Source organism: Vicia villosa, unplaced genomic scaffold (genome assembly GCF_029867415.1).
Source record: "Vicia villosa cultivar HV-30 ecotype Madison, WI unplaced genomic scaffold, Vvil1.0 ctg.000030F_1_1, whole genome shotgun sequence".
Classification (NCBI taxonomy): Eukaryota; Viridiplantae; Streptophyta; class Magnoliopsida; order Fabales; family Fabaceae; genus Vicia; species Vicia villosa.
The window spans coordinates 1,866,719-1,878,944 of NW_026704964.1; the positions used below are offsets into that span (position 1 = coordinate 1,866,719).

General features: G+C 39.2%; 1 long non-coding RNA gene across 1 annotated transcript; it reads right to left on the reverse strand.

Annotated features, from left to right (window-relative positions):
- Positions 1-3,000: 3,000 nt before the first annotated feature.
- Positions 3,001-4,155, reverse strand: LOC131622434 (uncharacterized). Its single transcript, XR_009289898.1, has 3 exons — positions 3,894-4,155; positions 3,533-3,582; positions 3,001-3,392 (listed from the first exon to the last, which is right to left on the reverse strand). It is a non-coding gene; the product is annotated as an uncharacterized LOC131622434 (long non-coding RNA).
- Between the last annotated feature and the right edge of the window lie 8,071 nt (positions 4,156-12,226).

Consider the following 12,226-nt stretch of genomic DNA (forward strand, 5'->3'; position numbering starts at 1 on the left):
GAGACGGGACGATCATAGTTGAGCGTGCAAGTCTAAAATCTAGATTCGTTATACAAAAAAGTGAGGGTAGGGCGGAGGAGGCCGCGGACAATGCATATTTTAAACTTAAAAATGTAAAATTTATGTTGATGTCTGCATTTGCAAAAGTCCAGGAAAAAAAACAGAACGGACTAATGAACATATTAGAAAATGCGGGTTTAAATTCTTGGTTCATTCCACACACTAAAGTACGGTAAAAAATAACAATGGCCAATGAATCAGATCGTTTTACCATTCCTAAAATTTTCAATGATATTGATACAATGTAACTAAGTTGTTTTATTCTAAATACTTCATGGTTGATAGTTTACTTATACAATGTGACTAAATTGTTTTATTCTAAATACTTCTTGGTTGATAACTTATATATTTTTAGATAATGTCTCAAAATATCATAAAAAGAGTGACTTAATACGGGACTAACCCAGTGATGTTTTCAATGACAAAAAATCCTTTTTAAAACATTCATTACAAATACAAGAGTTGTAAGACCATAATCCCTACTTGAATTTAATTAAGCATAAATGTCTTCTCTAAAATTATACATGGTGTAGTTAACCTTTCTCTCATATAACAATAGTAGTAATCAATCAAGCAAGTACAACAACATACAAGTAGATTGAATATTTAATTTAGCCATGCTAACGTCCTTACACCAATAATTCAGACCATGTGTCAGCAGATATTGACTTGTATATAACGTTCTGTTTTTTAATGCATATTTTTTCCAAAAAGAAATGACATACATGTTACATGTTAAATATGAGAATCCAATGAATATCATGTTAGGATCCTCTTTTCTTTTGCACAAGAAATATTTTGGTGGTACATGTTTGAATATCATTTTTTACATGTTTGAATATTTCAAAAGCCTTCGACACCTTCATTTGGCAATTTCTTTTTCTCTAAATTTTCATCAATCCCATAGAATGGAGACATTGAGAAGACGACGATTATGAATGTGGCTTGGTGGAATGTTACCGAACCTTTGTTGAAGTGGGGCTTGGCTTGAGATCTCTAGCTACTATTTCTACGAAAAATCTTTTTTATCTCAATTGAAAAAGAATTTTATTTTAGTTTATAGGCGAGATAACAAATTAAGGGTGTGTTTGGATTGACGGTGGACATAATTGATCCTAGTAAAATTGAGTTTGGTATAATTGATTTTATCAAAATTGAGTTTTGCAGAATTGATTTATGTTTGGATACATTTATGTAAAAGTGAGTTGAACAATAAATTTTAGTGTAAAAATCATCCAGAATCAATTCTAGAGGCAGAAGCTACAAATTCTAGTTTCCAGTAGAATCAATTATACTTTTACCTTACCAAACATCTTAAAATCATCTAAAATCAATTCTACACCTCTAGAATTGCTTTTGACCCTTCCAAAAGCCAAACCAAATATGCACTAAGTAATGAAAATTTGTCACTCTTTTCTTAGGGAAAAAATGTACCGGTCATGGATCCATCCTCAACAATAACATTTATTGAATTTTCAAAAATGCACAATTTTTATTCCAGTTGGAAATAATATCCAAGGTAAAAGAGTTTATTTACATAATTTTTGTTTGAGAATTTCTTCACCCACCTCCTAACCTTCTTGCTCACCCCTGGTGAATTTACAACACTACCCCTTGTTTCGGAAGTTCATTTCCGAAAAGGTACTTTTTTTTGAAAAAAAGGTGTTTTCGAAAATGAACTTCCGAAAACATGTTTTTTTTAATATAAAATATTGATTTCGGAGATGCATCTCCGAAATAAAGTTACATTTTCAGAAAATGTGGTGTTTCGGAAGTTCATCTCCGAACTCACCCCCTTGGAGGAATTCGGAAATGCACTTCCGAAAAAAGGTCTGGACAGAAGAAAAATAACAAACAAGAACGATTCGCTTTATTTAATCGGATGACGACGATGGAGGAGACGCTGCAACAGGTTAGAAAGTCCTGATCCTCTAGAAATCCATACCACATTGTAACTTACCAACATAATAAACAACAAAAAAAAACTTATGAACAAACTATACTTACATCATAGTGGTGTAGATCCTTATCAGCCACTCGCAACTGAAAATGATTAGCACGAACTTGAATTTTCCTTCCCAATTTTCCTTCCCAATTTTCCTTCTGAGACGACGGAGCCGACTCTAGAGTAGCCTTCTGTTTAACTTCGGCAGTCAGGCTCTCGATGGAGATCAGAGCCGAACTCAAGGAAGCAACCGGCGCTGCGACAAATGGAACAAACGGCGCTGAAACAGATGGACGAACAACCGGAGCTGCAACAACAGACGGAGGAGAGGTAACCGGGGCCGGAGCATATGACGGAGGAGGTGGATGTCCGGAGGAAGAAGGATTGGAGGTACGTCCACCGCGAGAGCCACGGCCACCACCACTACGGCCTGATCCTGCAGCATTGATGGATGATTGTTGAGAATGTGCAGGAGATGGTTGACTCCGGCGATTTTCGGGATGATTTCCTCCACCGCGGCGAGACATTGTGATGAAAGCAGTAACAAGAGATAGAAAACGTTAAAGTAAAGAAGAAGACTTAGGATCGAAAATGATTTGGGATATTTTGAAAGAAAAATTGGTGAGAAGCTTTTAAATAGGAAAGTGTTTTAGAAGTTAACCGTCTGAGAGTGGTGGGGAGAAGGAAAAGGGAACTTCGAAATTTCAAAAGGTTTTTTATTCTTTTAAATAGGGCGTGGCTGTGGAGCTTCCCAATTTTTGTTACGTAGGCTTTTAAGTAGGAAAGTGTTACCACATTTCTTAGAAGGTAACCGTCTTAGAAGGCTTACGTAGACACATGTGTCCACATTTCTTACCTGATCAGGGGACGTCATTACAAAAAAATCAAACAAAGGGGTGCGCTGGGAAAGTCAAAGTTCTATGTTTATAATCCAGAAGATGGATAGTGTTCGCGGCGATGAAATCCAAGAATCTACATATTGAAATCAGAACAATCCAAAAACTAAGATGATAAATCCAATACAAAAACACTGTGCGATACAATCCGAAATCAGAACAAAACAAAACAAAACACGTCAAACAAAACAAAAACACGTTATTCTGCCCGACGAGCGTTACAAAATACACATCAAACAAAATAAAAACACGTTATTCTTCCCGACGAGCGAACTCCTCCGAATGAAGATAATTATACCAATCCTCATCCCACTCAGTATCAGAACCATCAGCGTTGATCACGCCTGAAGACTGAGTCTGCACGTCCGAGCCATGGACCCCCAGGGGACGAGAAGCAGAACCAGTCAAAACCTTCTTCTTCTCCTTCACCTCCTTCACCTCCTTCACCTCCTTCTTTGAAGAACGCTTTCTTCCCTTAGCGCCATCCATTCCTGCGTAAAAATGAAGAAAGAAAGGTCCATGAGACCTCCTTTTATAAAAGAAGAAAGGGACACAAACTTCAAAGAAACAGGCACAATAAACAAAGGCGTTAAAAATAAAGTACTTGCAAATTAAAACGGACACTCCCTACCCTCTCTAGAAGACGCAGTCCTGCGTGCTGGTTGATTGTCTAACATGTTCCTGTAAACAATTGAAATCGATTAATATGCGAGACAAAATAAAAAACAAAAAAATTTGAACTTCTGATACATTTCGGAAGTTCATTTCCGAAAACTGGGATGAAGGTGTTTTCGGAAATGAACTTCCGAAACACCCCTGCGATGGAGTTTTCTGCAACTTCCATGGCAGACCCCTAAACCAAACTTCAAACCAAATCAAAATGCTTCTAAACAACCTAAATACTACTAACAACCTAACCATATATCATTTATGCAATTAAAACCCTAAATAAAATGCATTTGAATAATAGATCTAAAATTTTCAAAACTTACAAAGTGTTAGGATTGAGGGCTTTTGAATGTTGTTTAGCAGTGTGATTGGAGCCTTGATGCAGCTTTGGAATTCTGTTTGCACAAATTTTCGCCTTTGCCACTTTTTGTTTTGATTTAGGGTAAATGATTGGGGGAGGGGGAGTGTTTTGATAAATCTGCAGAAATCGCAGTATTTCGGAAGTGAACTTCCGAAATAATGTTTTCGGAAATGAACTTCCGAAATAAGTCAATTTTTTCAAAAAAAAGACGCTTTCGGAAATGAACTTCCGAAGCAGGGGTATTTTGGGATTTTCGCTGGGGGTGACCCCCATAGGGAGGTGGCTAAAGAAATTTTCTTTTTGTTTTAACCTAGTTTTTCATTTCAATCGGCAAAGCATCAAGTTTGTTGACAACTTTTGAATCTTCCTCATCATCAACAACAAATAAATAAATAGAATCGTTGAATATTGAATCTCAACAACAACAACAACAACAAGATCTATAAAATCTTTAAATATTAAATTTCAAAAACAACAATAGAAATAAAGAAAATCAATAGAATTGTTAAATATTTAATCTCAACAACAACATTAAACATTTTACTTGACACAACAACAACTAAAATTGCTAAGTTACATTCATGTTTTCCTAACTAATATTTAAACATTTTTAACAAGCAATTATAAGAGAAGGAATTATATTAAGGAATCAACCTTAACATTTTTTCCGCTCTTGCAATCACTCTCAGAAAATGGTGTTGTACTTCATTCTGCTGCTTTCATCATCAATATTGTTTTAATTACGTTAAGTCTGCACTTCAACACTTTGCATCCAAGATGAATCGTTAAGGCATTTTCGATCCGATTGGTTGGTGAAGGTTTCACGTGGATCACTGATGTTTCATGCGTATGTGTTGATGAGTTGGCAATACTTTGACCTTTGTTACTATATAAATGGATGACAAAGATTTGTTACTTAATTTTTTCCATCAAATTGGACAACAGTTTCACTCGGTTGCTAGTTCAACCGAGGTATTAAGTCATAAATAAAAAATAAAATAAAATATTTTTCTCCGGTTGCCAGCTCAACTAAGATAATAGGTCATAAAAAAATAAAAGGTGCTAAAATGAAGTTGTTGGAGTTCGAAGGCGTGTCTCCTGAATACTTATCCCCTCGATTGCCAGCTCAACCGAGGTAATATGTCATAAACAAAAATATTTAAAAAATTAAAAGTTGCTAAAACGCAGATTCAAAGGCGTGTCCCTTGTTAGTTCAATCGAGAGAATAAGTAGTACATTTTTTAAAAATAAATAAAATGTGGTGCGTCTTTGGCTTACACCAAAGTTGTTAATTAACTAAGGTGGAATATTTATTATAGAATGTATTATTTATAGTAGTGTATCTTGAACTAAGCCTCAAACCTTAAATTTTATTGGGACATGCTAACATACAAAGAAAGTTGGAAAATATTACTTAAAATAGATCATTGAGACGAGACAAGCCTAGTAGACATCATATTCATTTCTCCATATGGAGTTAAACTAAAAGCTCATACCCTAAGATCATTAATAACTCATCTTATATTCTAAGAAAAGGAGGGAAAATCAATTTCTAGCTAGACTCTTATTGTGGTCCTCTTCATGCTCAAAATTTCAACATTACCCTTCTTGACCAATCCTATATAACCAAAAAATTTGAGAATTTCTTTGGCCACCTCCCAACCTTCTAGCTCACCTCTGGTGAAAAACCCAGAATACCCCTGACTTCGGAAATGAACTTCCGAAATGCAAGAAAAAGGTGTTTTCGGAGATGCATCTCCGAAAGCGCCTTTTTTTTTAAAAAAAAAATTGACTTATTTCGGAAATGCACTTCCGAAAACACCATTTCGGAAGTTCATTTCCGAAATACTGCGCGTTTTGCAGATTAAGCAAAACAGCCCCCTCCCCCTAATCATTTACCCTAATCTTCTTCCAAACTCACACCCCAAGAGATTTTTGTGCAAACCAGTTCCAAGCTACCTCAAAGGCTCCAACTACTTGCTCTATTACATTCAAAAGTCCTCAAATCCATTAAATCGGTAAGCATTTTGATTTTAAGATCTATGATTAAAATGTATATTAGGGTGTTTACAAATAGCAAAAAATGTATTAGGTTAGGTTTATACTGATATTTAGGATGTTTAGAATGTGTAGACATAGGCTTGATGTTTGGTTTTGGGGTCTGCCATGGGAGTTGCAGAAAACTCCATCGCAGGGGTGTTTCGGAAGTTCATTTCCGAAAACACCTCCATCCCAGTTTTCGGAAATGAACTTCCGAACTGTATCAGAATTTCAATTATTTTTGTTTCTTTTTTTGTCTCGCATATTAATCGATTTCAATTGTTTACAGGAACATGTCAGGCAACCAACCAGCACGCATCAGACAGGGGAGAGAGTCTCAGACTGCGTCGACTAGACGCGAGCGGGCGGCGGCGCAGCTGGCGTTGACCCAGGGACGGGGGCAGGGCCGGGGACGCCGTGTGCGAGTTCCCGTGGACGTGGGAGAGGGTACATCTGCTTCAGGATCTAGTAGTCGGCTGGCTCGGGTATCTTCTTCCCGCCAGCGAGAGGAGGAGGAGGAGGAGGTGCCAGTGCCATACCACGAGCCGGAGGGTGTACCGGATGTTGACCCTCCAGCCGGGGAGGAGGATGAGCAGGAGGATGGCTATCCGGGAGGGCCCTTTGACACTTCCGTGCTGATTCACTACCACGATCACGTCGCTCGGCGGATCTGGGAGGGAGAGGTATTTTTTAAATTTAACCGTTTATTTGTCACCATTTTTTATAATCTAACCGTTTATTTGTCGCTTATTTAATATATGTCCGCTTATTTAATATATGTCGCTTATTTGTTTTTTTTTGTAACAGGAGAGAGAGCCGCTGAAAATGGTCTACCACGCCCGCAAGATTTTCGGTCTGTTTATACCAGCAGCTGAGTGGTTTAACGACCATGTGCGAGGTTCAGGGCTCAGCGGGCTCTGCATGACGGGGTACACCACCATCAGCACCGGCATGCAGGGGGCATTTGTGGAGCGCTGGCACAAGGAGACGTCCTCTTTCCACTTGCCGGTTGGGGAGATGACGATCACTTTGCACGACGTGCAATGTCTTCTCCACCTGCCGATTAGGGGGCCGCTGTTGACCCACTCCAAGATCCAGAGGGTGGAGGCCATTGAGTGGATGATGCTCTACTTGGGCATGGAGCACGAGGTTGCTCACTATGAGTGCGCCACGACTTCTGGGCCTCATGTCCGGTTCACCACACTGAGCACTTATTTTGACCACCATCTGGACGCGGCTGCCGATGCTGAGGGTGAGGGTAACCAGCTGTTCACAGAGTATCACCGCGGCTGCGCTCTCCGGTGCTGGTACATGCATGTGGTAGGCGATGCATGCTTTGTGGACAAGAGTGCCAGGTACGTCGATGTGACCTACCTCCGCTACTTCATGGACCTGGATACCGTTCACCAGTGGAACTGGGGGGCAGCTACTCTGGCATACCTCTACCAGAAGCTGAATGAGGCCTCCAACTGGAGGACGAGGTAGTTGGTCGGATCTTGCACACTGCTTACGGTACGTTTTATTTTAACACATTATCGTATTTATTTATTTATTTATGTTTCGTATTTATTTTTAATACATTATCGTGTTTCTGTTTCAGAGCTGGATCATCTCCTACTTCTCCTGCATCCACGGCTTTCACATCGATCCTGCGTACGTGGACGCCATGCCCAGGGCCGCCAGATACGCTCTCCAGAGGGGGAACGATGCGGTGGGACCATACCGTCTGTACTTGGACCGCACGATGCACGACGACGTCACCTGGAGGCCGTTCGTCGACTACGCTCAGATTGTCCCCTTTGACGGCATTGCTCTATATTCAGGCTGGTTGGCATGCAGGACCGGCATCATGGTCCGGTATCTCCCTGAGCGGTGCATGCGTCAGTTCGGATTCGTGCAGCGGATACCCAGGTCACCCTTTGAGGCAGCTCCCGACACAGTGACCTGAGTGCAGCTCACTGCCATATGGGAGGACTGGCAGCATCATGTGGTACCGCAGGAGTACCGTCTCACTGGGGTCACACAGGACTGGCACAGTGAGGAGGGGTACGTCACATGGTTCTACCGGGTGTCCCATCCTCTACTGAGACCCGACGTTCCCGGCGCTCCTAGGCCAGCACATGAGGAGATCCTGGAGAACCAGCAGGCCGAGGATGACCACACCATTGATCTCCTGCCGATCTGCCAGCGGATAGAGATGCTTGGGCGGGACGCCTTGGATCGGGGTGTCGTTCTTCAGGGCGGTCCAGATGCAGTCGCCGTGATGGAGGCGATCGTCACTGATGCGGGCCGTGCGGCGGGGTACAGGCGGCAGAGGAGGGCTCAGGGTGAGAGGGTTAGGCACACCCAGTAGTGGTCGAGTTTATTTATTTTTTGTTTTCGGATTGTATATTGCGCACACTATTACTATTTGGTTCGGCTTGTATATATTATTTGGATTTTATTTATCGTATTAGTATTTTCTGTTTATCTGTTGCTTATTTTATTTGGCGTTTGCGTTTAATTAAAATGCGAGACTGTTTAAGAAATAACATAAAAAAAAACACAGTTTCTGCATAATTCGGAAATAAACTTCCGAATTCACCCATGAGGTGTTTTCAGAAGTTCATCTCCGAAGACACCCCCCATGAGGTGTTTTCGGAGATGAACTTCCGAATTATGGAAATTTTTTTAAAAAAAAAAAGCGCTTCGGAAGTTCATTTCCGAAGCAGGGGTATTTTGGGATTTTCGCTGGGGGTGACCCCCATAGGGAGGTGGCTAAAGAAATTTTCAAAAATTAAGTGACTTCCTTGACAATAAGGTATGTTAGATACCTAATAATTACAAGTTGGTTTTTCCAACCCTTGGAAACATCATTCATGCATGTCATATTGCTTCTGAAGATTTCGAGGAAAGTAGTTGTTATAACAACTTGGAATCAGGTTGCTTGACCCTTAAGGATGCTTACGATTTCTTCATCAAACCTGACCAACCAAACCGCCGGAGCAAGAAGGTTTGGAATGCTCACATTCCTTCATCAAAATTAACGATCTTTTGGATATTTATACACAACAAGCCCCCCTTTGATAAAAATACATTTCCTAGAGGATGCCACCTTTCTTCTATTTTCAATCTTTGTTTCAAGTAAATTGAAACATCCTAACATCTTGTATTTTACTATGATCTTGATCCTCACTTGTATCCCTCTCTAACTGTTGGGAGATCATCAACAAACACTAGTCAACAAAATGCAGAGTGGTTGTGACGGCTGCAATAATCCACACCATCAATGTAACTTGGGATGCCAAAAATCAGTTAAAGTTCATTGGCACAATGATCAGTTGGAACACTTGCATTGGCACCATCTCCTCCAATATTGCAAGTAACATTTACCCTAAAATTACTAGTTCATCCATGCTAGAATTCACTATCCTCAAAGCTTTTTCCATAAAATTATACCCTTCCGACCCTCCATCTTTAACCAAGGTGTTGTGGAAACTCCTCCTCTTAGTTGGATAAAAGGAAACTAGGATAGTATGGTCATATGTCCTCACTCTATATCTGCATGTGGAGGCATCTTTAGAAACTTTTATATTGAACATATGAAAAGTTTCTCAAGCTACTTAGGTGATGGTAATAATATCCAATAAGCGGTAATCAGGGCATGTTGATTGTGGAAATTTCTTTCAAGAACAATTGGAACCACTTTTGGCTTGAGTCAAAATCCTTTCTTGTAGTGCAAGTCTTCTCAAATCACAAATTGATCTCCTGAAAGATTAAAGTAGGATGATTGAACTGTTGGATCACGATTTTAACAAATTTGCCACCAAAGAAATTACCGGGTCGAGTCGCCGATCAGTACGCCTTCTTTAAGACGTTTCGCGGTACTGCCAAAATTATGCAATGCAGCTCTTAATAACCACAACGCCTCCAGGATAAAAAAACCCAGTTCTATACTATACGATTACTACTTGCACGGTAGATAATCGGTCTAGAAATACACCTTCAGATGGTACTAGGGCCATTCAAATATGGTATAAATACCATCTTAGTATCTGGTATAACGACCAGTCGTAGTAATTTCTCAAACCAAGAGAAATTTCAATAATTCTCTAAAGAGAATCCAAGAAAAAATTATACTTATAATTTCTCAACTCAAACGAGGAGAAATTAACATTATTCTCTAAAGAGAATTCAAGAAGGTACTAAGAAAATTCAACGAGTTGAAAGAAAGGGGGAGAAGTTGGCGCTTCGACAATTCGAAAGACGCGGAGTTATGAGAGTGAGGAAGGAAAAACTCAAAATAAGTTTTTGGTGTGTTTTGGAATGAAACAAATGACTTCCTTATATAATGAAGTAAACTATCCAAGATTTCTAATCTAAGCGATGTGGGACTAAGGAATTTTTCCAACTAACATACAATGTGAGACTTGACTTAATGAACTTTTTCAATTCATCTCCCTATATTGAAATATATACATAATGTTCCAACAATCCCCCACTTGAATTTAAAATAGTGTTTCAGAAATAACGTCAGACGTTTCTAAGATTGTGCATAAGCAGAGGTGTCTACGACTTGAACCTTTGCGTAGCAAGTAGGATTCTGATTCAACAAGAGTGACACAATTGTCTTGAACTCTATCTCAGACATCAAACTCACACACAACATTTTCTTAAGGTTTATTCTTAATAGCCCGTGCTTTTAATGGCCCTGCACGTGTATCCCGGTTTAGTGAAGGCTCTAGGAATTCTACCTCGAAATTCCATAGGAACCGGCCTCAGTTCCACAATCACATAGGTGAGTCTATCAAGAGTACTCCTGTATCCTAGGTACTCCCTCATACAAAATATAGATCTCATTAAGAGTTTCTATTATCCCATCCTCTTATTACTTCAGGATTCATGCTTCTTTTATTTACTCTAGCATGATCGCCTCATATTACTCACAACTTGTTATTACCCATTGAACCTATTTCTTGGGATCTCCAGTCATTTAGGTCGGGTTACCATCATGAGCAACTCATTTTTGTATAGGCATTAGTCCCATCTTTTTAGATGTATTATGGACTTTCTCTCTAGCTAATCCTTTCGTCAAAAGATGTGCTAAGTTTTCATCAGTGCGTACATGATCCACTCTTACAGCTCCTTTAGAGATACAATCTCTAAAGGTGTTCTGCTTTCTTCTTATTTGACGTCTTTTACCATTATAATAACGGTTCTCAATTTTTGCAATAGCCGCGGTACAATCGCAGTGGATCAACACAACTGGCATAGGTTTTTCTCATAAGGAAATCTCAACTAGCAAGCATCTTAACCAACTTGCTTCTTCACTAGCATTTTCTAATGTTATCATTTCAGACTCCATCATGGACTGAGCCAGGATAGTCTGTTTCTTTGATTTCCAAGATACAGCTCCTCCAACTATGTTGAATACATAGCCACCAGTAGCTTTGGAATCACCTAACAAGGTATTCCAATTTGCATCACTGTATCTTTCAAGTACAGCAGGAAATCTTTGATAAAGTAGGATGATATCTATGGTCCTTTTAAGGTACCTCATGACTCGCTCAATAGCTTGACATTGCTCATTACTCGGTCTACTCGTAAATCTGCATATCAATTCTACGACATATGCAATGTCGGGTCTAGTACAGTCAGTGGCATACTTAAGACTGCCAATGATGCTCGTATACTTTGTTTGTCTTACACTTTCACAAGTGTTCTTAAAAAATTTCACACTTGGATCATATGGTGTGCATACAGGTTTACAATCAAAGTATTTATATTTCTTTAAGATCTTTTCCACGTAATATAATTGATCCAAAGAAATTCCTCGTTTGGATTTTGTGATCTTGATGCCAAGAATCACACTCGCTTCTCCGAGGTCTTTCATATCGAAGTTGTTGCACAACAATGATTTCATAGCATTAACAGCGTGAATGTTTGATCCAAATATGAGTAGATCGTCTACATATAGACATATGATAGTGCAAATGCAATTCTCAGATTTGTAATAAAAGCATTTGTCACTTTCATTAACTTTGTACCCATTTGATATTATTAAGTTATCAAACTTTTCATGCTATTGCTTAGGAGCTTGTTTTAATCCATACAATGACTTATCTAACTTACATACCTTGTTTTCTTGTCCATGGATCACAAAACCTTCCAGTTGTTACATACAGATTTCTTCTTCTAAGTCACCGTTTAAAAAAGTTGTTTTTACATCCATTTGGTGTACTATCAAATTATAAATAGAAGCAATTGATATAAGTA